Source organism: Corvus cornix, chromosome 7, assembly GCF_000738735.6.
Source record: "Corvus cornix cornix isolate S_Up_H32 chromosome 7, ASM73873v5, whole genome shotgun sequence".
Lineage (NCBI taxonomy): Eukaryota > Metazoa > Chordata > Aves > Passeriformes > Corvidae > Corvus > Corvus cornix.
In genome coordinates, this window is record NC_046337.1 from 2,499,339 (window position 1) to 2,525,837 (window position 26,499).

The 26,499-nt window shown below is 41.4% G+C and overlaps 1 long non-coding RNA gene across 1 annotated transcript in view; it reads left to right on the top strand.

The window, feature by feature from the left end:
• Positions 1–1,997: 1,997 nt before the first annotated feature.
• The window catches only part of LOC109145625, a 28,474-nt gene continuing 3,972 nt past the window's right edge, over positions 1,998–26,499 (top strand). Inside the window, exons 1-7 of the long non-coding RNA XR_005602419.1 lie at positions 1,998–2,127; positions 6,615–6,721; positions 12,875–13,046; positions 13,856–13,906; positions 17,299–18,816; positions 20,445–20,631; positions 22,347–22,431. This is a non-coding gene — a long non-coding RNA (uncharacterized LOC109145625). The remainder of the gene's footprint in view (positions 2,128–6,614; positions 6,722–12,874; positions 13,047–13,855; positions 13,907–17,298; positions 18,817–20,444; positions 20,632–22,346; positions 22,432–26,499) is intronic.

Consider the following 26,499-nt stretch of genomic DNA (forward strand, 5'->3'; position numbering starts at 1 on the left):
TTCCAGATTTATTTAACTTAATCTTGCCTTTATGTCTTGCTCCATGGGAATTTTGCTGGTTGACACGTAAGGTTTATTTATTATGAAATTATCGATCATTCATTTATTATGAAATAATCTTATCCTGCCAGGCTGGTACCACACGGAAGTGTCTGTGAAGCTGTGCCAGACTGAGGGATCAGCCTGGGCTGCAAAGATCCTTTGTCCCAAGCTCAGATGTGCTACTGCAGCTGCTCCACCTGCAGATGGACAACAGCTCCTTGTGCTATGGAAAATCTTGGATCCACTGCAGCATTTAGGAACTTGTTCAAAGGGAATCATGTGAAAACCTCATTTTGTATCCACATGCTGTGAAATTGCTTCATCCTCCTGGTGTGGGATTGCTCCGGCAATGGAACAGCATCCATTTCTTACTGGAAAATGGGACAAAAGAAGCTGTAGTCTCTCTTTCCATGAGACATAAAATCCTGGAGGAGCCAGGTGTGTGTGGATGTCCCTTACACTCCTGCTCATCCCAGTAAATCTCTTCACACAATTAGTCATATGCTTAAATTTAATCACTTTTGCAGCTGGAGAATTGAAAGAGCTTCCTTGAAGGGGAAATAATTTTTTTTTTTCTGTGGCCAACTAGTTTCCCTGGATTTTGAGTTCTTTAAGGAGTGGAGGAGAAGGGGGTTGTGTTTGCATGGAGGCATCTGCAGAGACAATTACAATGAAAATAAACAAAAGGATCACATAAAAGCCAAGTTGGAGTGCTGAAGAGACTTAATAGGTATAAACTGGTAGCTATTAGCTTCTAATTACTCTCAGATAATTACTGAATAGAATAGTAAATGTTATTAGCTTACTTTAATATTCAGCATAAAACATTGCTTCCAACAATAATTTATTGTTTCTTCAGCTTTAATACAAACACATGTAAAACTGGGCTGCTTCATAAACATTTGTGATAAATGAAACTATTCTGAGGGTTTTGTAGAGATTTGTACGCTGTAGGCCAATGGAATTATTAAGGTGATGGGAAAGACCCCCAAGATCACATTCCCTGCTTGTATTGGAGTTAAAATACTCATCCATTTAGTGTAGAAGCAGATTTGGGTACTAAAAGACAAATCAAAATCCCCACACCAAGAAGAAAAATAGGAGTTAGATGTGTAACTATGGTTCTGATTTCCAGAATTAGAGGCCTAATTTATATTCTAATAATATTGGAATTATCTTCATTATTTATTCATCATATTAGTACTTACATTCATCATCATCTTTGGAGAGTTTTTACATATCTTTGCCCTCTGCAACTGACTTGAGACCCCATTTTTTCCCTGAAGGAAAAGGGTTTAGGGTTTGATGTATTGAGTGTAAAATCCTGCTATAGTTTAGAGAATAATATCCAGAAAAATTTGTGAAGTCCCCACAGGAGAGTTCTGTTTATAAGAGCTGTTAGTTGTGAATTTACATTTTAATCCTTTGCCAAGGGTGTTTTGCTCTAGATTAAAGGATGTTTGATAAATAATTAAGGACTAAACTTTGAGAGGTTGGCACCTAATTTGTGTGGGGCAAGAGAGGCCCATCAGGCATCTTCACATGGTGATGCAGGGGTGTGTGTGTACCTGTGCATGGTCATTGCTACACCTCCAATCCCCAAATTCTAATTGATATCCATGCTGGAGGATGGAAAAGGGGAGAGAGAGGAAAAGGGGCTCTGACCTCAATGCCAGCTCTCCCAAAGACGTCTCTTTCTGCCTCTCACCTGCGTTCATCTGCTTTTCTTTGATTTGGTCTGACAGTGGGAACGGGAAACTTTCTGCTTTTCTGTTTGCAGTAATGGAGCTCTCCTGACATGGATAATTAGTGACTTTTTATTTTTTTGGAAATTGCTGGGGTGCCTCACTCGGCACCGCTGCATCACCCGTGGGTAATCTGGGAAGGGAATCAACTCAATCTCATATTTCTTTCCTTCATTTATTTATTTTTCTGTAATTCCAGCTTGCTCAGGAAGTGTGTGTCAAGCAGGAGTCAGAACATGAGGGCAATCATGATGGGATTGGGATCTGCCATTGCCTCAGAGCCCAAGTGGCTCTTATTCCTTTGAACATCCTGAGAATTATCACGGGATACAGTTTTTTTGTAAGTGTTGTTTGTCACCAAAAAACTCCAAAAAAACCCCCCCAATTTTGAAAGGTTCTTGTGTCAGACAGATTCTGGCCTCTGAAGTTGTTTCAAAAGTGGGCAGATCGAAAATCTACATTTAAATTTCATATATTGTATATTCATAACCCAATCGTTCCTTCAGCGCTGGGTAAATGCAACATTTCAGTGCTCCACCATTTTTAAACTTCATTGCTGCAGATAATCACCCCAAAACATAATAACAACATCATCCAAGTACAAGAAAATATGTTTGAAATGTCCTGGTTTTTTTATTGTGCCATAAGATAGCGCTTCCAAAATCCCAAACTGAATTGCTTTTCAGCAGATAAGCATCAAAAACTACATTTCCTGCTTTCGGGGAAGGTGCAATAAGGTGCTCTATCAGTGTAATAGTTCCCAATGATATGCTCTAGTAGTATTTTGATGAATTACATGATTACAGCTAAAATGAACACTTTCATCATGCCTGAATTAATAATGGTGGTATGATTTGGCAAGTACTCCTGCGGTGTTCTTTAACTCACCACTTCAGAAGACGAGAGTTTGCGAGCCCATCCTTTGTCTCGGGGAAACACAGGGATCCTTCACTGCTAAAAACACAGGGAGCAGGAGAAATGTGACAGCTTTAAAAGGGAAGAGGAAACTGATGCTCGCTTACCTTGCCAAGCTCATCGTGACTCAATTGCTTTATTTTTCACTGCCTTATTCCGGTGTCTGAGGCACCTTTGACTGTGTCAAAACAGGAAAAAAATCAGTATTTTTTTGTGTGTGAGAACAGTTTGTGAATTTTATTTGCAAATGTTTGTTGTAGGAAGGTGGGGGTTGGACTCTTTTCCCAGGCAGCCAGTGACAGGAAAAGAGGAATTGTCCCCTCAAGCTGCATAAGGGGGGGTTCAGGTTGGACACCAGGAGGAATTTCCCCATGGAAAGGGTGCTCAGGCTTTGGAAGGAGCTGCCCAGGGAGGTTTGGAGTCCCGAGCCCTGGAGGTGTCCAAGGAATTCCTGGATGTGGCACTCAGAGCTCTGGGCTGGGGACAAGGTAGGGACTGCTCACAGCTTGGACTCCATGGTCCTGGAGGGCTTTTCCAACCCAAATGATTCCACGATTCTATAAAATGCTTTGTTTCCAAATGACTTTAAAGCCTCATAAGAACATAGTTTTCTCTTAAATCACTGGGTTTACTGTAGAACCTGGATGATCAGGATGTTCCTTTCTGTGGGTTCCATGTCAGACAACATTTGATTGAACCCTCACCAGGCCTTGAGTGAAGCCATGGATTGGTGAGACCATTCCAGGGCTCCTTGGGGGATCCAGCCATGTCCATGAAAACTTCCCACACCGAGGATTCCGTAATTTTGTGCAGATGTGCACAGCATTGAGAAAAACCTGTACTGCTGAAGCTGTTACAGCATCATTTGTCTGACAATAAATGAAGGCTCTCAGTCTTTACAGCTGTCATCTAATCCCTTTAATGAGCATTAATTTTACTGGAAATAATAAGAATAATAACCAGCCTGCTGCAGATAAGGAATGTAAACTTTTGCAGGCTATTGTGAGAAACGGCGAGGCACAGCACCAACATCTGGGCAGGTGTGTCTGTAATCGTGACCCACCTGATGCTTATTCCGTGCTCACCAGCCTTTGCTGGCACCTGTGATGTTACAGCCTCGTGCTGGGGCACTGAACTGGAGGACAGGACTGGCTGGAGCAAGAGCTTCCTTTCTCTTTTCCTGAGTGCTTTCTGTCCGTGGAATTTTTGCTCTTGGTTAATTATGATCCTCTAGGCCTGTACCAAATAGTAATTTTATGCCGTGAAATAGCTCAGGGGTGCTGATGCAGGAAGCCAAGGGAAAACATAAGCACGGTGTTTGTGAACCTAAGCTATAGGAAAAGTAATATTTGGAGCAAATGATGTTATCAGACCATCTTGTGGGGAGACTTAAGACATCATGGAATGGTTTGGGTTGGAAGGGACCTTCAAACTCATCCAGTCCCACCCCCTGCCATGGGCTGGGACACCTGCCACTATTCCAGGCTGCTCCAAGCCCCATCCAACCTGGCCTTGGACACTTCCAGGGATCCAGGGGCAGCCACAGCTTCTCTGGGCACCCTGTGCCAGGGCCTGCCCACCCTCACAGGGAAGGACTTCTTCCCAGTATCCAAGTAGGTCACCTCAAATGAGAGCAGAGGAAGGGGAACTCAAGAGAACTTTTTCTGTCTCTCCACTAGAGCTGTTAAAAATCTCAGTACCAGGGGCTTCTGCCCCTTCTCCTGGGGTAGGTAGGTAGGTAAAATATCATGCAAACTGTACAGTCACATTTGTGTCCACACAAAAGAAGTGACTTAACTGCTTTTTTTAAAGGTTTTGGTGCACAATATATTATTTTTTTGGCACTCAAACAGTGTAAAATCTGTTAATAGCCTGTGTGTAGAGACAGAGCCCCTGTTTAGCTCCTGTTATAAGGAAAGAAATTGTAATTCTTAATTGAATTCTCCTATGGAACTACCAGCAATATAAATTACAATGTCACTGGAATAAGAGGGGGGAAAGCCCTTTTTACAAGCCTCAAGATGATAATTTATAAATAAAGTAAAACCAAGAAGCCTTAACGAAACGTCCCTACGGACTCTGACATTAATAGCCTTTACTTTTAATCTGATACAATAAATCTTGCAGCCATGTATCCAGAACAGAAATAACAGAAACCAGGCCAAGCTGGAGGAGATGTGGGGGAGTTGAAGAGAAACATTCTCTTTCTTTAATTAAAAATACATGGTGATTTTCTGGTATTCCAGAGTCAAAAAGTCATTGCTGCCAATCACTTTGCTCCAAAGAGAGGATTTTTGGTTGGATTCTCTGCCTAAAATCTTCCAGATCCACATGTGCTTTGCAATTTTCAATATTCATTTTGGGAGATTGTGTTCTGGCCCCACTGCCATCATTGCATGAGAATCTCAGATTTTCAGCTGCCTCGTGAGGTGCTGTGGTTTAAAAGGAAATCTGAACGTTCAATATTAATTAACTTTATAATATTATGAATTTTTGAGAGGGTTTTTTTTTTTTTTACTGGAGCAAGGATATTTCAGAAATTTGTCTAGAGAGAGGATGCAGTAAATGGTAACCAAGAGGAGAGTGCAAAGTGTGGTGCCCTGTGACATCTCTCCCAAAGAAGGAAGCAACTTTACCCATTCCATATGTCACACACCAATGATGGGAACCAGGGATTTTCATGGCCTCTGAGTATTGCCAGCACTCTACATTCAAAGATATTTATTTAGAAATGAAAAGAATAATGGAAAAAATCTTAAAATTGTGACAAAAATCAGCACATATTTGCCTCTTTGTCTACTTTGAGGATGTCACTGAGAGTATTGAGATCGGGACTGATTTGCTCCATAGAGATCACATTTATTTTTTCAGAGACCAGTAGCATTTTGTCCAATCTGGGTTTTTTTCAAGTCTTAACTTTATTAAAGAGAAGTTCTACCTTCTTTTTTTTCTTCTTGATTTTAAATGGTATGAATCAGCACAGAATATGTACAGATCTCCAGTGTAAATGGCATGAAAAAGCACAGAGTACGTACAGACTTCCAGTGTTTCCAGTCATGCCAAGGCTTTTTTGTGGATAATTTTTAATAACAGTAACAGAAAAGTGGCAGTCTCAAGTCTGCTCCTAAACCAGAGCAAACTGAGAAACCCACAAAATAAGCAGCTGCCATGACTTGTGCTTTCTGGAATGTAAAAACATTGGACAAAAACCATATTAACTGAAGAAAAAGTATTTTAAAAAGTTAGAAATTCCCTGTTTTCCCAGCACTGCCAGGAGCAAGCATCACCCCACTGTCATGCACTGGGCTGTAATTGCCCATGGAGCTCAGAAATCATCCCAGTCCTTAAATCGTGGCTGTGAGCAAGACCCATCAGCCTGCAGTGTTCCTAAACACTCTCATTTTTAGGCCAGGCAGATGCAGCTCATCCCAAATATTTCTCTGGACAACTCATGGCCACCTTGTTTGAAATCTGGACGTTTCCCGTGTGCTGCATCTGATGGTGATTTTTTTGTTTTAAAAAGCAACACAGGCAATAATCTGAAGCTCACTTATGAGGCCTGCATAAAATGCTGTCTAACAACCAAGTACAGTAAATTAAACATGATCCTCATTACATAAATACAATTATATTTATCAGCCTTTTATAACCACACAAAGCATTTACCAGTAAGAGTTATTTTGGAGTAGATAATTCCCAATTAACTTTTACTACTTTATTTTTGCTAATTTAGTTAGAGTTAATTTTTCAAATAAAATAATAAAAAAAAAAGCTGTATCAAATGGCATCTCTAACTATTACACTGGAGATGAGATATAATTAAAATGTTATGTATATGGAATTGCAGCTGATGGGAACCTCAGCTTAAACTCTTATTTTTGTCTTTATTTGATTGTTGCCTGCTCTGCACAGAGAACATGATTGAATTGCAAGATGGCCGTGTGCCCACAGTGCCAGGATTTGGAGAGGGAAAGGAAGAGCTTGGACAGAAAATGACCTGGAAAATCAAACAGGTCGAGGTATGACCTTAAATGTGCTGAGAAATCCTGTGAAAGCCCTTCTCTGATATTGCCATTTTTTTTCTGCAGTGCTAGTCGTGTCTGTGGGGTTGGGAATCTTGGAATTTCATGGTGGGAATGGCAGTGGTGAAGGTGCCTTTCTGCTCTGTGGGATTGATGGAGCTCACGCATGAATTATTCACCTGTTAATGAATTTATTCACCTGTTGATCACCCTTGTGATTCCACTGCCCGGTTTGTCCCCAAACTGAGCATCACCCAAAGCTTTGGATGTTGGCTCTATACCATGGAATGACCTCAGTCCAACCCAGTGAAGGCTCTGTCTAAAATTGCCACCAAAACCCAAAGTCCAACAAGCTGCATCACTTGGGTGAGGTGTCCTTTCCAGTTTTTCATGCCCTTTTCAGTTCCTTGTCTTCCCGAGGACAGTGGTGAGTGACTCATGGGATGAGGAATACACAGGGAATCCATTGGCACTGTAATTTTGTGCTTTTTAAAGAAACCCCTCAAGGCAAAAAGGAGGACAAATCTGAGAAGCCTTCCTACCTACATTTTACTTCTCTGGTTTTCACTTTATCTTGAAACATGAGGTTTAAAACCAGCTGGAATTGAGGCTGTTGGATTTATCCATCGGAATCCTGCTGGAGACATGCTCTGTGTTCATTTCCCTATCCCTAAACCAGGAATAGTCCGAGTGTCCTCCCAAAGAATCCCCCTCTGTCAGGGTTAAACCTGCTGACGGCCGTGTGCCGCTGGTGTGGCCGCACAAGTTCTAGCTGAGGACTCAGCTCGGGCTCCAGGGGATCTCCACACTGTGGAATATCAGGAAAATGTGTGATTTTCACAGGGAGAGGTGCGCTGGGAACACATGGGGTGTCGTTAAACCAAACCTCTCTTGATTTCATCTGTCACCGCTAATTAAAACACAAACGCAAGGTCGCTAATTGTGTTCAGGACAATGTGGCTGGAAAAGAAAGGAAATGTGAACTGGGAGCATCCTGCAGCGCTCAGAGCCAGGAATTTATGTATTCCAGGCTGGAAGGGGGGCTTGGCTGGCGGGAAAGATCAGCTCTTTCTGAGGGCGAGGGCAGTCACAGCCCCACTGTTCATTACTTTGGATGTGTCACATTTGCCAGTGTGACAAGATGTATTACGGACGAGGAGTTTTACAGATGGAGAGGAATATCCATGGAAGTTGTTTATTTGATTTTTTTCAATATTTTTATTTTTTCCTTTTCTGCACTACCCTGTCCAACCTTGGGATAATGGAATTATTTTATGCCTTTTGCACTATCATCAGGCTTTGGATGGCTGCACAAGGGCCACTGGCAACAGAATAAGATGGCTGTAAAAAAATGCAAAAAATTGGGGTAGGAAAAAAAAAAAAAGGTACATCCAATAACTCGCCCTTAAATTTAAAAGGAACTAAATGAGGAACTTCTGGACAATTTATCTTGCTGTTTACAGATAACAAGTCACTTTGTTTTTATGTGCTCAGTCTAGTATTCCATAATTTATTTGAAAGAAGATGAGAAATAATGTAGATAAATGATGAAGTGTCAGGGTCTGACGCTCTTAAATGAAGCTATTATGGTCAAAGAGAAAACGTAAAACCTGCGGCTCATTATGAGAGCGTTCTACTTGTCAGTTAAGTGAAAAGGCCTGGAATGATTTCCAGTTTATTTGTCATTGCAGTTATTAAAGCTGTCTTTTTGGTGCCATGAAAATGAATTGAAGACTTTATTCGAAGTAAATTTGTACTAAAGCTTTCAGATGTATCTTATGTGAGTTCAGTGAGGCAAGAAAACAGCTTAAAAGCTGAAATATTACAAGAAGGCAACTACTGAAGTCCTGAAATGCACAAGAATATAAAGTCTGAGGAAGTTACACAAATAAGTGAAGTATCTTATCTCTTGGGAAATAAAGCTTAGTTTGACTATATTGTACACTTAGACAAAGAAATCAGCCCTTGTTAGTGGCAGCAAAATATTGTCTTTCACAGCCTTGTGCCTGGTGCTTACTTTTATATCAGGCTATTAATTTTGGGACCAGTTTATCAGAGAAGTGGGGATTCTCTGTTCCAGAGTACCTTCAGAAATGCAGCCTCTGAGTCAAAGAGGAGATGTGGCATCCATGGCAAGATGAGGCTTTTTATTGCCATCCTTTATGGAGAGACTCAATGATCTCAAAGGTCTTTTCAAACCCTGATGATGCTCTGGTCCCAGTGTGGTTCAAGAGCAGGCCAAAATATGGGAGATAACGGGACTGGGGAGACCCACCCAGGAGATCCCTCTCCTTAATTGAACAACCAAAGTATCACATCTGACTATGTGGGATGGGAGATACTATTGGCATTTTTATTCCTCTGGAAACTGGCTTAAAATACTTGAACCTTGTGCAGCTGGGGGGTCACAGTGAAATGTTAGACTGAAATCCAGCCAGCCCTGCCACTGAGGCGGTCATTGACACTCCTTTTATTGCCATCCCCTCTTAAGATCGTTCCTACTGAACTGTAAATCCCCAATTTAGGTAGAGACGATTGATAAGTTTATTTTATTCCTTTCTGTTCCTCTGGATTTCCTTTCCAGCAGTCATGTTCCCCACTACCACTTCATATTTGCCAAGACAAATTAGTGCAGTTCTACTGGGCTTGGACTGTCCAAAAGGAAATTAAGAGTCTTTTTTTATTTGAAATTGAAAGCTGTAGGAGCACTAAACCGAATGCTTAACTCCAAGCTCCAGCAGTCTTAGAGCAGTATAGCTGACACTTTATTGCAGATATTACAAATGTTATGACATGTCTTCAGGGTCAAGTTAAAAACAAAAAGGGTTCCACATTCTCATCAGAAGTAATCTGTCAGTTTTGTCATCAGATATTATAGCAGCCCTCAGTAGCAGTGTCACAGTCAAGGGTTTATCAGGCTCGGTGGTAGATGTATACATACTCTGATTTCCAGGGGTTTATATCTGCAATAAAAATTCCCTCCAGGCTAAAACTTGGCATTCATAGCCCAAAGGGATTTTTTTAATTAAAAAAAAAGTATCGGTGAAGGTTTTTCTTGAATGATAAGAGCGCACAAAACCCAAATCTATTCTGCATTTTAAAAATACTTTAAATCTTTTAAACTGGCAGACTTCAAATATTTAAGCAGCCAACTCTACATAAGAGACCATTAAAAAGGACATCCCAGGAAGGGGATAGGTGGTGGAGCAGACAAGTGCTTTGTGCTCATCACGAGTTTAAGTGGTGAGCATTTGATGAGATGTATAATTAGCCACACATTTCTAAAGCTCTTGGTGTCTCTCTCCATTGAAACTGTGCATGAGGGAATTAGGATGTCTGATGCACAAACATAAATCACTTCTTGCTCGCCACCCCCTGACACGGTCCTGCAGGACGGGGCTGATACGGCGTAAGCTGCTCGGATCAAGGCAGCCCCTCTGACATCCATGGCACAGCTGCTCCCTGGGGAGACACAGGACTTCATTTCCTGCAGCTTTTCTCCCGTTTCCTTTATGGAAGCGACCAAAAGATTCCAGGCATGGCAGGGATCTTTAGAGGGAAAATAAGGCAAACAGAAACGCCCATGCAAATTTTGGTTGAGACCATTGACCCTGAACGCTCGTTTATCGCTCAGTGATGTTGTGGGGTTTCTCTTTGAAAAATTAGGAGCCACACATTTGCTGCACAGATATTTGCGCAAAAACCTGATGAAATATCATCTCTTATCACTTTAAAAAGTCCATCTTTACTCAGGGAGTGGTGAGGCCCTGGCACAAGTTCCCTGGAAGTATCCAGGGCCAGGTTAGACAGGGGTTGGAGCAACCTGGGATATTAGAAGGTGTCCCTGCCCATGGCAGAGCGTGGAATGGGATGGTCTTTAACCTTCAACCCAACCCTTTCTGGGATTCCATGATTTTAACCTGCACTTGGATCCCAAGCCCAAACTTTATGTGCAAATGCTTTGTGTAACAGAATGTTAAATACTGCAGGTCCCACCTGGTTTTATTTCTAACCTGTGGCTCAGGGACAGGGATAACAAACAGGGTGTGGTAAAGGGTCACCAGGGTTCTCCATAAAATCCCAGTAAAGCAGCAGAGAACAAGCACTGCTGTGTAACAGGAAAGGGGGGAACATGGCTGTGGGGCATGTTTTCTGCCTTTATATTGTAATTCATTTGACTTCCTAGGGGGAAAATAAAGGAATGTGAGGAAAGAAAACCAGCCCTGGGGGGGTTCACTGCCATGTCCAGGGGAAAATTGTCCTTAAAGAAACCTGAACGTGCTCCTTTAGTGCTCTCATGGAGGCAGAGATAAGATTTTCCATTGGAAAATTGGATGGACTTCAAAGATGCTTCCTATTCTCCCTATCTGAATTCTCCATGTGGAAATTCAGGTTGAGTTGGCACTGCCCCTTTGCCACCAGGAGCTGCTTCTGAGAGTCACCAAGAGACTGCCAGGAAATGAGATTGGTGCCCAGGATATTCTCATTTGGGGGTGGTTTGTTGCATATTTTTATTATTTTCTTTATGTCTGATGGTCGTCAACCTCCTCCACAAATTTGATGTATTCCAGAAGCCTTTGTGGGCACTGGATGTGGGTGAGCACAATTTCTTATATTTTCATTGAGCACTGTCACCTATTTCTTACCTGCCCTTGGGCACAAATTCCCCTAATTTTGGGTGACAGCTGCCTACTTCCTGCTATAAGATCCCTGGAAGCACCTAATACTCCCTAAATCTTCCTGAGAAGTTTTGTGTATCAATCAGACCAGGACTGATAATGACAGGTTTGATGCCCTGTATTGGGCCATGAGACTGATGAGATGGAAGAAAGAAGAATTGTCTCAGGGGAAGCAAATGGTTTCAGTAAAGGGCCATAAATGCAAATCTAAGTACTCTTTTTACTAATGCTGCTCTATTATTACAGCTTAAAGGAAGTTCATTCAGTTAATAATTAAGCTCTTCAAGTTACTCTTAGCATGAATTTTGGTGTCAGGAATGGCCTGGAATTTGCTTTGTGATGTGGCCACGAGTGAGAAGTGACAACAGCATAAAAAAGGTGAAACTTCTGTGAAAATCACACACCAAAAAATGCCAAAATAATATACCAAAAATTACCAAAATCACACACCAAAAACCACCAGAATCCTGTGTTTTGGGAAGTTTCAGCAAGTCCGGTGTGCTGATTAAAGACAGAGAGAAGGAACAAAATCCACGTTAGATCCGGTGCCAAACAGCCACCACCGTTACCCTTTGCTTTAACAGGACAGCATAGAGGTGATAATTATATTTCAGAGAAATTCCCTGCCTGCAAAACTCCTCCTGGCTCCAGGTGATCTTTGGCAGGCTCTCCAATTCCACAAATTCCTTGTGCTGCAACGAGAATTAAAACCCCTGTTTCCAGGTCCTCCTTGCCCAGTGGGTGCCATGGGTGGGATGTTCTGGATCAGCATCCTGGACAGCGCCGGGATCCAGCTGGGGCACTGCCTCCCTCTGCAACTGGGTTTTCCTGTGCTCTGGGCAAAGTTTGTCCCCTTCCTGTTGCTTTTTCCAAACCATAGTGGTGATGGTTATCCCACTGGGAATATCAGGATCATAACCCACAGAGGTATCAATAAAGTGCTTTGGATTTTCTGCTACAGAAATGCAAAATTTTGTTGATGATATATTTTTTCCTCAGATTTTCTTTTCTATTTAACAATTTAAATGATTAGGAATGACTTGGTGCTGTGCCCTGTTCTATCCATGCTCCTGTTTCCTCCTCCTGTGTTATCTGGGTGTTGTGGTTCTCAACTTTATCCAGTTTTCTCTTTAATCCCTGATTTAACTTGGCTCAAAACCTCTTTGTGTGTTTATGCCATGTGACTCACAGCAATTCTGTCTCACATCTCTGTGTAGAGGTAAACAGTTGTGTCTTCAGAGTGCAGAAAGAAGAAGATATTAATTTATGTTATTAATTGAAATGTATTAATTTCTGAGGCTGATTGATTTCTGCCCACCTGAGTGAATATTTTGGACCATAAACATAATGCTATTGTTGACGAAAAATATTCACATACTCTATAATTCACAGTAATTAATAAATTATCATATATTTTTATTATTGCTATAAATATAAGATCTAAAAGATTAATAAAATTTGTGTTTTCCAGGATTTTTTGCTGGATGGGGCTATGAAAACCTGGTTTTGGGGAGCTGAGCACCCACCCTCGCTGCTGTGCTCTCTGACTGATCCGCGGAATGGGAAGATTTTGGTTGAGTTCTCGTGAGCTGTGAGACCATGAGCAGTCTGACTGCACAAAATTAACAACCCACATGCTCAGGGTCAGGATCAAGGAGAGCTTTTTATTTTATTCCATGATGTCATCAGAGAAGGGACATAACAAGTTGTTATTTTTTTAGCCCACCTAGGTGAATAAAAGCAGAATAAAATCAGAGTTGTTGTACAAGAGGAAAATGATCCAATAGTTCAGAGTAAAAGAATAAAAATATGGGTAGAATAATAGAATATCCTGAATTGGAAGAGACTCTTAAGAATCATGGATGTCCAGCTCCTGGCCCTGCACAAGGCAGCCCCAAGAATTCCACCAACAATAAGTTCTAATAATTCTAATAACTTGTGACAGCATAATTTTGAGAGTTTTCCTACCAAAATACTTGAGGGGAAAAATATTCTGGATCTTACTGTCTAATAGATGTTCCTTAGTGTTGGCTTGCTTTGGGGACTTTGAACACCATGGGGTGGCTTTTTGGGAAGGGTGAGGAAGCTGCTCCTTCCCAGGGTAATCTCCTCTGTCTGGTCTTTCTCAGACACCCCCTCTGGTCCAGCCTTTCTCACCAATTCCATTGCCCGTGTGCACAGGCATCGTTCAAAATAGAAGGCAAAGTGCTATTTAAGAATTTCTTACCTTTGAAAGCTTGAAACTTCCTTCTCTACAGCCTTTCTTAGCATTGAAAAAATAATTAGTGACATGGGCAGCATGGTCTTATATGTGTCCCTGTGAAGTATTTTTAGGAAGTAAAATACAATAATTTTTCAAAAGTTTAGAAAGCCCTAACACAAAATTTGAAGGTAATTTTCCAGGCAAAATTTCAAGACAGAATGCATCTAAAATTTCATTTTTTTCTGACAGCATTTCCATGGAGAAGGGGATTTGTATCATGGAGATAACATTGTGAAACAGGTAAATGATCTCGTTAGTGATTTCATGTAAAAATTATTTGTTATTTCAGTGCACTGAGTGGAGCCCCAGTGGCGCTGGCTGCCCTAAAAAATGCCAAATGAATGGGGTGAACACCAGTAAAAACCAGTTCCAGAGGCGCCCATCTCACAACGACAGGAAGGAGTGAACTATAAAAATCTGTGACATTTGACTGTTGCTGATTTATCTCCAATTCAGGCTGCTTAACTTAACTTAACTTAACCACAGCCAGAGTATTTGCTCAAGCCCTGAGCTGACAAGAACAGAGCACCGGCCATTATTCCTGCCGGAGAGTCGGGGGGTTGAGCCATCCATCCTGCAATTCCTTGAATTCCCAAAGCTTTTCACGCGGCTTCCTCAAGGACAGCGCTCATGTCTCAGGCGCTGCGGTGACAGATGGGATACAACGTGTCATGTGATGGATAACGCCGGAGCCACAGCACTTAATCCTTCTAATACTAATAGCAGCATTATCATAGAGATTTATGAGAATGTCAGTTCCAAGTTCCCAGTTCCATTCATGGGTTTTTAAAACTTCAGCTGCAAAAAACATGCATCCATCCCATTAATTCTAATTATCATGGTTCATCTTCTCAGCAGTTTTGTACTCCGGAACCTTTCAGTGCAAATTAACGTACCAAAAAAGTGTATTAATTAATATTTGTAGCTTTTAATTTCTGCAAGAGTGTTGTCTGGAAGCAGCTGGCAGTACAGGGCTGCTGCTATTGAATCTTTGCCAAACAAGTGCAGATGTAATTTTGTTATCTCTTGCTTAGTCATTTACGCAAATTAATTTGAACAATTAGCCTTTTACTGGTCCTTCATGAATCATGCAAAAGGGATCTGCCAAAAAATTGCTACTTGACAGAAAAGAATTGGTTAACGTTGTACGTTTTCCAAAAAGGTATTAGTGTGTTTGGGATAAAGGAGAACTTCAGGAACAATCTTAGTGATTTTATTTTTCTTTTGTATGCCTTATCTATTCCACTTTACACTGTTGATTATTGCTGGGGAACAAAAATTCTGAAAGAAGAGTAAGCAGCAGGAATTTGGGAACTTTTGGATGAATACCAAATAAAAGTGAAGTTCCTTGCCTGGATATTGCCTTGAGTTCACTGCTTGCAGAGCTGTGCTGAGCTTGTACAGAGAGGAGGTTGGTGCTGAGGTCACTCCAAAAAGAGCAGATTTACTCATTATCTGAAAAAATACCCAAATCTTTCATTTCTTTGGACATCAATGTAAAGGAAGTCTGTTACCTCACCCAAATGTCTCTTGTCTTAGTAAAAGTGGCTCCCATGTAAGAGCTGAAACTTTTATTTAACTCAAGTGGAGAATGTCAACTCCTCTGTGAAGGCTGGGTTTGAATGACAGGAAGCTCAGACGTTTCATTGCTCTTTTCTTAAAGATCAAACTGATTTTTCACCAGATAATCAAACTTACCAGCAGACGGTGCCATCCAGAGATTTTGAGTAATGCTGTCAATGGAAATCTGTCTCAGTTGCTGTTATTGTAAACACCCTCTTTAATTTTTTTCCTCAACATTTTTACATACATCCTTTAAATTGTATTGCATAAATCTGAGCTTAGTGATGGGTATTCCTAATTCTCAGCCAAACTAATTGTTACCTGTCCCTCTGATTTCACTGCTGAGAAAGTTCTTGCAATTTTGAAAGGTTCCTGGACGTGCTGTAGTGTTCTCTAGGTGAATTAAATAGAATTAATGGTTGGCAGCATCCAGAACCAAGGGATTGGGTTGACATAGTAATAATACATAGATCTATAAATAATGATAATACTGATCTATTTAAATAACACATTACAATTTGGTCCATCTGCTCACCCATCTCGACAGGACGTTGATCCCTCAGAACAGGGAAAGTTTTTCCCAGGGCAGTAACAGGACCATCCCATTTTGCCTGAAAATTTGACTGCAGCTGTGGAAACAACTTCAGAATTCAATATTTCTTTTGTGGCAATCACACTAGAGCTCAAACAAGTGCTGACTCTTCGTTAGCTGAGCCAGGCAGCCCTGTGCAAATTCCATCACTCCAGCAGGGTAAGGTAGGGGTCCCTTTCCCTCTAATTGTTTTTTCCAAGCTGCGATTTCACAGCCTGTATTGTTATTTCCATTTGTCCATTTGATTGTGGAGAGAAGAGACCAGATGTTGTGTGACAAATCATAGCTATTTGCAATCTGTTGGAATTCTTATAAATTGTACCGGGGATCATTTTCTGATAACTGATCCTGCAATCACTTGTGCACGTGCATCACTTAGAGCACGAGATGTCCTATTGAAGATTGTGGATCTATTCATGTGCCTCAATTAAACACCCACCACGGGCATTTGTGGGAATGTTTGTGGTGGGAAATACGCGGATATTTGGAACTCGCCCGTTTGATTCACCGTCGCGTCAATTTACATTTCATCAAATCCCACGTTATTGTTACACCGTAAAACTTGAAATCGGCTCATGGTTTTTATTGTAATTAGGGTATGTAGGGCTCAAAATTTGGCTGAAGTTTATCCTGCAGCAGAGTGATCCAATTTTGTTTACTAAATCGTAATTCGCAACAAATAGTTCCTTCAGGAAAGTGCATCCAGCCCAGCCTTTTTATCCATCTGTTTTTAGGGGCTGTGGCTAATCAGAGAAGTGGTCTCTCTCTGCCACACTGAGAAGAATGAAGTTAGTTCCTCTGTAATTGAAAGTATCGGTAGTAAACTTGGCTGGAGCTTGATTAATGGTATATTAAAATCAGAGTCTTCGTGGTGAGTGCTAGATAAGGAGTTTTGGGCAAATTACTTGGTTACTGGGAAACCTTTAAATTTTAATCATGGAGACACTTCAGCATCATTAGGAACTGAAAAAGACAATGGGCACTGGGAGGAAGTTATGTGAATTGATGTGCTTTTCAATCTCTTCTTCTGTGGGGCTATTGAGTGATGCATGGGCTGCAATCGAGGATCCTCTTGCTCCCCATGTCCCTGATTGCTGTTGTTATAATTTAGTGTTATCCAGTTCTTTATGATCATGGAAATCAGATGAGTTACTTGCAAAAGATGGAAGGTTTTAGCATAAGAAGATGTGGCTTAAGGGCCTGGATTGTGTCTGCTGTTTGGCTGGATACGGGGGGAGGCTGTACCCTGTGTTTAGAACGAGTGGAAATAGCAAAACAGGCTCTTTTACACACATTTATTGTTTAATGTGATAATAACACGAATCTCAAACCTACATTTACACCTCACTTTGAGATCCATCCTTGTCTAGAGAGCACATGAATGCCTGAGCTGTGTATGGGTTCATGTATGTGGTACCTGTGATTATTTATATTTCTTATCTGTATTCATTAGCTATATATTCATCTGTATTTACAGAGACATGAGGTGCTGCAATAGCACTTTATGAGGATCCACGTGGGATGTAAACCTCTCTCCTGGCTGACAGATCCAATTTAAAGAGTGCCAATAAAACTGGTGCACCCAACACCCCACACCTGTTGGTCCTGCCTGGGATTTTGAAGCAACTCTAAGAATGTCAGGCTCTCATCTCCAGTGTAATGGAATAGACAAAAAATGCTCAACATACTCAAAGTCACAGCAGCAAGGGCTACAAAATCCCCTAGCTTTTCCAGGGAAGCATACAATGGAATTGGGTTTGACCACTGTAATTCAAAATAACTTTTTGCCTTCTCTATTCCTGTTGGAAAATCTTTCTCCTGCCAAAAGATGTTATTTACACATATTCTTTTAATAAGCTGAATTTATTTATAGCCTGTTCATGTTGGCACCAACCTTTCCTAGCGATTTCAAGTAGTTTTATCCAAGTCTTCATTCATTTTACTGCTAAATAAGTGACTTTGTTTCTTTCTCATCACTTAAGTGAGGTTGGACTTTTTCCTGAGTATTCCATATTTTGATGACTTTTCCTCCTGCCTGTGAATAGAGTGCAGCACTAGGCAGTCCCAACATGGTGCTTGTAGAAGAGTGGGAATATTCTCCTATTTATAATGAGAATATTATTTCTTCCCCATCAGAAGATGTTCCCACCATTTGTGTTCATGGGGCTGTTGCATCAGTGATTTATGTTCAAGCATATCATGAAATCTTTGCCTTCTTTTTCCATTTCCAAAACCAGCCTCAAAAGTAGCAATTATTCACTCCTAAGTTCCTGAACTTGCAGTTTTGTGTTGCTAAATGTTATCCTACTTCTGTCATTGAAATCCCCAGATCATTTCATTTACCTGTCGTCTGATATTCCTTGGAGTCGGCACTGCCTTCCAAATTCATGTCAGGAAAAACAATGTAATTGGTGTCCTCACATCCTCTGTCAAATTAATTATCAAAATTGTTAAATAAGATCAGTTCTGACACCTGAGCAATGTAGGATTAACAGCGATTTGTCCAAAGTCACTTTGGAGTTCCGTGAAGGAAAAGGTCTAAATCCCAGTGTGTTCTCCAGAGGAACATCCATTTTCTGCCTAAAGGGAAATATGTACTCGGAAATTTTAGGCTGGGAAAAGTAGTTTACTTCTAGCAAAGACAGAACCTGCTTCAACAAAGTATTTGCAGGAAAAGAAACTTCTTTTTTGCTTTATTGGAGAAGCTGGTTGGGAATGGTCCTCATTCACATGGGATGCAGGAATCCCAAATCCAAGCTGCTGGCCTTAAAAAGGCACAGTAACCATCTACAAGGAGATTCTTCCCCTGGGAATATCCCATTCACCCATTCACTGGGTTTCTTGTTGATGCAGATTAGAAACATTATTAAAATGAAGGAAATTTTCATTTAGGAGGACACAATTTTCTATCCAAAATAGCCACAGGCTGGAATTCCTGCCACAGAAAACAAACTGCCAGACCAAAATGTGAGAGGAAGAGACATACCCTGGCATGGTGAGTTGTGCTTTTTTATTTTATTTTTTTAATAGATAATGTGTACTCAGGAATTGGGAATAGTAGAACAAGTCCTAGGGGGTTATGGATTTAATGGAAGGGGATGAAGTTGTTGTGGGAACATGTTGTTTAATAAATTTTCTCTTTCAGATGTTTATTGTATGATTTATGGTGACTTAAGCTTATTATGTGCCCCTTTTTAATTTACCATGTGATGATTGTGCATATGTGTACAGCCAATTAATACATCCAGAACAGATAAAAACACTGGGAGAAGCCCCTCTGATGAACCAATTCACCTTTGTTTATAGTGCAAGACTTAAATTTCACCAGTATCAGGTCATTCCATATCTCTGTATCTACAGAATATGGAAATATGGAATGTGAAGAACGTATTTCACAAATATTTTTGAAGTTCAGGATTTTAAAGGTGGCACTGTGTCATTTACAGGGAGTTTTGGATCTCACACACCTCGTTTTATGCTTGCAGAGCCCAGTGGTGAGCTGAGAACCAGAGACAAATCTGAGGCCTCTAAAAATGCAATGTTTATCTATATGTGGTTTAGATTTGCCTTATCAGCCTTGCAGAAGAGGAGTGTCTGTGGGACAGGCTCGGGTTATTTATCAGCTTCAAAATGTTCATAAAGATGTCTGAAAAGCTGAAAAGAGAGTCTGTGTGGGGGGGATGTTCAGCAGCTGTAGGAGGGGCTGGAATTCTGCCTGGTGGGAAGGCCTGGAATCAAGGGCCAGTACATGGCATTACATGGGGTCCCTTCCCAAAGCCACCTCTCTTTTTATAATCATGGCAATTCAGAGCTTATCCTTCCCTTCCCTTCCCTTCCCTTCCCTTCCCTTCCCTTCCCTTCCCTTCCCTTCCCTTCCCTTCCCTTCCCTTCCCTTCCCTTCCCTTCCCTTCCCTTCCCTTCCCTTCCCTTCCCTTCCCTTCCCTTCCCTTCCCTTCCCTTCCCTTCCCTTCCCTTCCCTTCCCTTCCCTTCCCTTCCCTTCCCTTCCCTCTCTTCATTACTATTATTATTAATAATAACATTATCATAATTAATTTCAATTATTAATCTGGTCTTATCTAACCCACAGGTTTCTCCAGTTCTCCTCCCCATCCCACAGAGGGAGGGAGCAGGTGGCTGTGTGGGATTTAGTTGCTGGCTGAGTTGAAGCCACGACAATCTCTTTCTCTCTCAATTTTTTTGTCTTCCTTTGTCACCTCCTCCATGGGAGAGGAGAGAAATCAGGAAAAAGAAAATCTGATTAAAGATCCATCACAAATTAATGAACAAAAGTGCAATCCTGGCACTTCATGCTAGAATGGAACATTTTAAAAAATCACGAAGTGAGACATAAGAACACTAGAAAAGTTTGGATTGGGGCATAAAAATTCTTTGGAAGGCTGTGTGCTAATCAACAGCAAATGTAAGAATCCCTCAGGCTGAAAGGGCAGTGAGTGACTGTATTTTTTACATTGGAGTTTTTCAATCAGCGTTTTCGGAGTGTGGCTTCTCATTATGATAATGATGATGGGATTAATTATCACCATGAGAACAAGTGATAATGGCACTTTGAACTGTGTTTGTCACTACACGACACAGGCTATTGCTTGTTTTTACATTCCCAGAACGTGTGGGCATGGAGAGGTGCTGGCTTTGGCTCTGGAAAAGGGCCCAGCTGGGCAGGAGATGTCACAGGAGGACAAGCAGCAACCTGGCAGCTTCCTTACCTGGTTGCATTGGGATATCACCAGGAAAACAATTGGAATTAGTCCTTGGGATTAACGTTCAGCTGCAGCAGGTGATTTAAACGTGGTAAGTGTAAATATGTGCTTGCTTTCTAAGAAATAATGTTGTCACATCAGCCAAATTTCCAAAATTGATAAAACAATTGTCAGATTTAGAAAGTTTGTTTCAGCCTGTGCTGGAGAGGGAACATAAATCAGAGTGGTGGGAAAAGTGAGGCAACCGAGGGCACTTTTCATCCCAGGAATAAATCCATGAATCCCAGAACATTTCCCTGCAGCAGGAGCAGTGTGGGGTGGCTGGCAGAGCAAAACACTGACAATATTCAGTATTTTCCATTCGTGAGCTGTGCCCAGTGAATATTTTAGAGTAATATTTAATTAGAGAATGAAAATATAAAGAGATATAGTGGGCCATAACTGAGAGTTATTGGGAATTGGAAATGTATGATGTAATCTGGTCATAGCATGGGATGTCCATCTTTACAACCAAACTGTTCCTAAGTCACAGCATGGATAATTCTGGAAAAAAGGAAGCTTCTGACTCCTGCATACACTTGATAAAGTTGTTGTCAAAAAAATTACTTGGATTTTTTTTTTAAAATGAAGTTTAAGCATTTATCTGCTGCTTATGTGACTTCCAGAAGCCATTTTTTGTCTGAAGACCTCACTATTTGTTGCAATTTGTTTTCATATGAATGGTTACCCATGTGGAAGAATGTGCTCTGGAAGTTTTTCCTTGTAATTAAATTGATTCAGGGGACATGTAAGCAGCTCCTGGTGCTCTTTAACTTCTCTTACTTTAGTAACTAATTAATGTACAACTGACACACACGTACTCAGCTTTCATAATGTTATCTGATTAATAAGCAATAACGACCTCAGTAAATCAAAATTAAATGCCTACTTATGGCAGTGAGTTTAGAACCCTCCTGCCTAGAGACTTTCCATTGATTGATTCATTAAATATTTCATTGACAGATGAAAAGAAGAGGAAAGAATCCTCGTGAGCAGCTTTGCCTTTTGTTTTATAGGGAAAGCTTTATACCATTGGTTCACTGAAGAAGTAAAAGTTCTGCAAAGGGTCTTGGGTGGCTGAAAAGCCAGCAGTGGGCAGGGATGGGTTGTGCTGGAGAGGGAAAGAGGGATCCCAGAGCAATATATCACTCTCTGAATTTACGAGCCCATTTTTTGGATAATTATTGCCCTGCTGGAACTGCCCAAAGTCCTGCTGGTGGTTTCATGAAAGGGACTGGAAGCTTGATGAAGGGCGAGGGAATAAAATATCTCCAAGAAGTTGGAAGAAGAGAGGGGCAGCCTTCTTCTGCAAAGGCAAATGCTTCTGGAGAAGAAATGTAAGCACTTAATTCCCAACAAAATTCACTAAATCCTGCTTTCCCCATGGACCTCCCAGTCAGCAGCATCAAATGAGATGACAACTCTTGGTTTTAAGTCACAGATGAAAGTTCAGAAAAGAAGCACTTCTCAAACTGTTCTTTCTAGGGGGAAGCTTTCCCTTCCAGCTATACCAGACTATTCTGGCTACTTCCTGATGCTTAATGAAAAATGGACTTGTTCTTTAATAAAGACGTTGTTTTCTGGTGCAAAGAAACCAGTCCCAAGGGAGAGATACATATTCAGGATTATATTATTATTTTTTAGTACCACATTTCTCATGAACTTGCAGACGTACAGCCAGGTTCACCACTTAAGAACTAAATTTGTCACTCAGAGATTTTTCATAAGTTCCCATTCCCATTTTTTTGCCATTTTATTCTCATTAAGTTGCACGAAGTGTTGGTTACACCAAGATACCTCGAAGAATGAAGGCCAAATGTGCAGCATGATCAGTTCATGGAGCTGTAGGCGGGTGAGTGAAGGAGTGTGTGGGATTGGGAAGGCAGAGGGTTAATAGTGTATCTTACTTCAGGAATAGAAATGGTTTCACAGAGAAAATGAGAAGTAATTACATGAAAATAGATAGTTCTTTGTGTTTCAAATGTAGCAAGTTAGAAAAAAATTTAATTTTTTTTTTTTTTTGCTGGTCTGGTTTTTAATGTTTCTTTGACTTGGCACTTATTTACAGTCTGCTTTCTATCTTCAGTTTTTTACCTGCTGTTGAAGGCTATTCATTAGGAAATAAAGTAAAATCAGTGAAATAGAATATGCAAATTGCATTTCAGTTCCGAGTAGCTTCCGCTTATGGTAAACTTTTGTATAATAAAATGTTTTGGCTCTGAGCTTACTTCTACACTAAGGAGTTTTTTGGCTGTAAAAAAAGCTGTTCTGAGGACCAGAATCTAACACAAAGATTATTTTTTTTTACTATACGGTGAAACTTTATCTTTTTGTCGCTGCGTTAACCTGAAAACCATAAAGATACATCTTCCTTTTCCTTTAAACTTCTTTTCCCAGTGGTTCCTTTTTAACTCATTCCTATAACAGTCTGTTTTAAGCAACACCAGTGACAGCAAAACCTATGAGGGTTTTCAAATTCAATAACCAGGCCTGGAAAGGAGGCATCCCTCATCTCAGCTTCAGCTGAGTAACTGCAGATCCTTAACATTACCCTCTACACTGGAGGTCTTCAGAGCCATCAATCTGCTGGAAATGTGCTGACAGCTCCGAGTGGTTCCGCGGTGTCTGAGCCGCGCTGTGCTGCTCCAGGAGCTCTGAGATCACTGCAGAGCCATGACTGACGAGCACAGGGGTGAGGATGCTGCCCCTGCAGCACTGAACACACGTGTTGGGCAGCTCTGGGCACGTGTGAGAGCTCTGGGGGGATGGCACAGCTTTGGTCCTTCTCCTCTTCTCCCCAAGGCTGGGAAATGCTGGCGGGAGGGTGGAATTGTAAGTGCGTGAGGAAAATGGGAATGGTTTTTAAGGCTTTGTAGAATATAACTAAGATTCAAACTTGTGCATCCTCTACCTCATCCTCCTACATCCCCAAAACACCCTTCTGCAGTCTCACTTTCCTGATGTGGAAATCGCAGGATCGTTGAGGTTGGGAAAGAGCTCCAAGGTCATGGAGTCCAGGCTGTGCCCGGTGCCCACCTTGTCCCCAGCCCAGAGCACTGAGTGCCATGTCCAGGCATTCCTTGCACACTTCCAGGGATGGGCACTCCAAACCTCCCTGGGCAGCCCCTGGCAATGTTTCGCAACCCTTTCCTTATAGAAATTCCTTCTGGAGATGGTTGTTCTGTGGGTTGTCTCTGGGTCTTGCATTGGCCAAAACAGAGCTGTGAGTCCTCAGCAGGACCTTTTCTGTGTCACCTCTGCCTTTGCCTTCCTCTTGAGCAGGTTTCTGCCCGGCTCACAGACCACCTGCAAAGACACAGGAATTATTTTGGAATCAAGTATTCATATAACAAAAATGAAGCTTCCCTGTTTTTCAGTTTGGACAATCTTTCATTGTTTCTTGAAATTAGTTTTTAACCATATGTACAATAATTGTAACGATACAATCATTGCAATAACTTATAACAATGTTACAATAATTTCCTCATATAACATTTCTATTTTTAACGATGCCAAAGGAAGCTGAGTACACACAGTAGGGAGATTATATGAATATATCGGGATTGTTGATGTGTCCCATTTATTCCTGGACCTGATGAATGTTTCCCTTGCAAATATGTGAAGGGGATGCATCCTGATATTTCGTACAGTACAGACCAAAGCCAGGAGTTTAAGGCTTTGTGAATCAGTTAAATACCCAAACAGCATCAAAATGTAGTGGGAATTGGGTCTTTAAACCCCTTCAGCTACAGTCTTCTGCCTGAAGAATTCCACCACAAACCAATGGTTTCTGCCAAGTAGGAATAATTCTTAGGTTCAGTACAGAGACCTCTCCTTTCCTCTCCTTTTTTCCTTCCCCCTTTTTTGCTTTCTGTCTCCTCTGCCTTTGATATCTTTACTTTGTCTGGTCACAAAACACAGTTTTATTTCCACCTGCCCTGTACCACTGTCCTGCTCCAGCAATTCTGGGCCACACTCTGCCTGCCTTAGGCCTGGAGCCGCTCCCGTTCCCTCTGTGTGAGCCAAGGATGATTCTCTGCCCTCTGTGCAAGGTCGTGCGGCCGCTGAGTGGCTCTGAGATGCTAATGCCATTCTCCAGCTCAGTGGAGCTGCTCCACCAGCAGCCCTGATGAGTGAGAGACACGGTGGCACTGCAGCAAGGCTGGTGCTGACCCCAGCCTCTGGTTGCTGCTCTGCGATACCTTTGGGCAAAGCTGCTCAACCGCATCGCAAACGACTCGCCCCAAGACTGGAGCACTCACTGTTCGCTGCATACTCCTCTCTAATGCTCGATTTTTTCTTCCTTGGGAAAAGATTAAAGAAGAGAATTACATTGGAACTGGTGGAGGCATGATCCATGCTTCCTTGATTATATGGAAACATTAAAATATCATCAGCATGTTAATTTTATCAACTGAACTGGATGAGATTTATTCCTCTCTCTTATCTATTGCATTAGGCTGGAAATACAATTTATTCTGATGGTGGGAATGTCAGACAGAGAGACCAAAAACATCTGGACATCTTAATATGAGACAAATTTTCTAGGATGTACATTGACCCTTTAAAATTAATTCTGCTAATAAAGAGGCAGGAATTTCATGGCCTATTCATCTTTCCAAATCGAGCCCCAGTTCTTTATGGGGGTAAAACAGGTGGGAGCAGTGAAGGTTCCTTTGAGGGCTTGTGGTTCTCATGTCTTTTGTTGCATATTTGGGAATCAAATACAATAGGTTAAATACAAATATAAATATAAACCACACAACATCATATAAAACCCAGCCATTGCAAACTACAGGATTAATAAAAATCACTGAAAATTCTCCTGGGAAAACAACGTATCTTAAACATTCTCCAGGTCTGCATTGCTGGATTTTCTTTCTAAACGTATAAAATCGTTATTAATTAAAAGCAGCCGTAAAGAAACCACTCAAAAAATCAACTCCTTGCTCATTGAAAGGTAGTTTTCATTTAAAAAAAATATCCTGTATCATAGGATGTAGATTATCCCAGAATCTTCTCAACCTGTGGAGGAGGATGGGTGACATTTCTCCTCTGATATTTGGGGTCCTTGTCCTGGGAAGCACACGGAAGCAAAGACACACCTGCGGCTCTGTGCCTGCCTGGCACCCTCCGATTCCCATTTTCCTGGGAGCACAGAGGAGGAAAGCAGAGCAGTGAGCTCTAATTCAGCACTTCCCTTTCAGCCTGCTCCGGGTTGGCTGCATTTTCATGTGGCTTCCCCTGGAAGTTCCAGGCTCGCCCGTAGCAATAACTTGATAATTGTTCTGGGAAGAGACTCAGCACTGCTATCTTATGCACAAGTAAACAGGCATCTATAAGATTAAGAATTATAAGACAGGGCTTTGACACAACCATCAGTTATGCCAGATGCAAATAATTTATTCTTTGTCAGTTCAAATACACAGCCTTGTTTGGATGGCTGAAATTTATACTGGCACCAGAATGCAGCACGATGTTATTTCAGCGGGGTGTCGGAACCACAGAGATGCAGCCCAAATGACCCAAAAAGAGGGAGGAAAATGTTATTTATACTTTCTGAGGGTAACTCATCATTGTGATGTGGTAATAGGTGACGTAATAACTTCTCCTTGTTGTGTGATGATATGTGGGGAGGCCCTGGCACAGGGTGCCCAGAGAAGCTGTGGTTGCTCCTGGACCCCTGGAAGTGTCCAAGGCCAGGCTGGACGGGGCTTGGAGCCACCTGGGATGGTGGAAGGTGTTGTGGGTGGAAGGAGATGAGCTTTAAGATCCCTTCCACCCCAAACCATTCTGTTATTCTATGATTCTGCATATCCTCCTTGACATGGAATCGTGGAATTGTTTAGACTGGAAAGAACTCTCCCTACCAGGGTCCTAAACTGTTCAGGTTTTCCAAAGGAAAGCAAAGTGTGTAGAG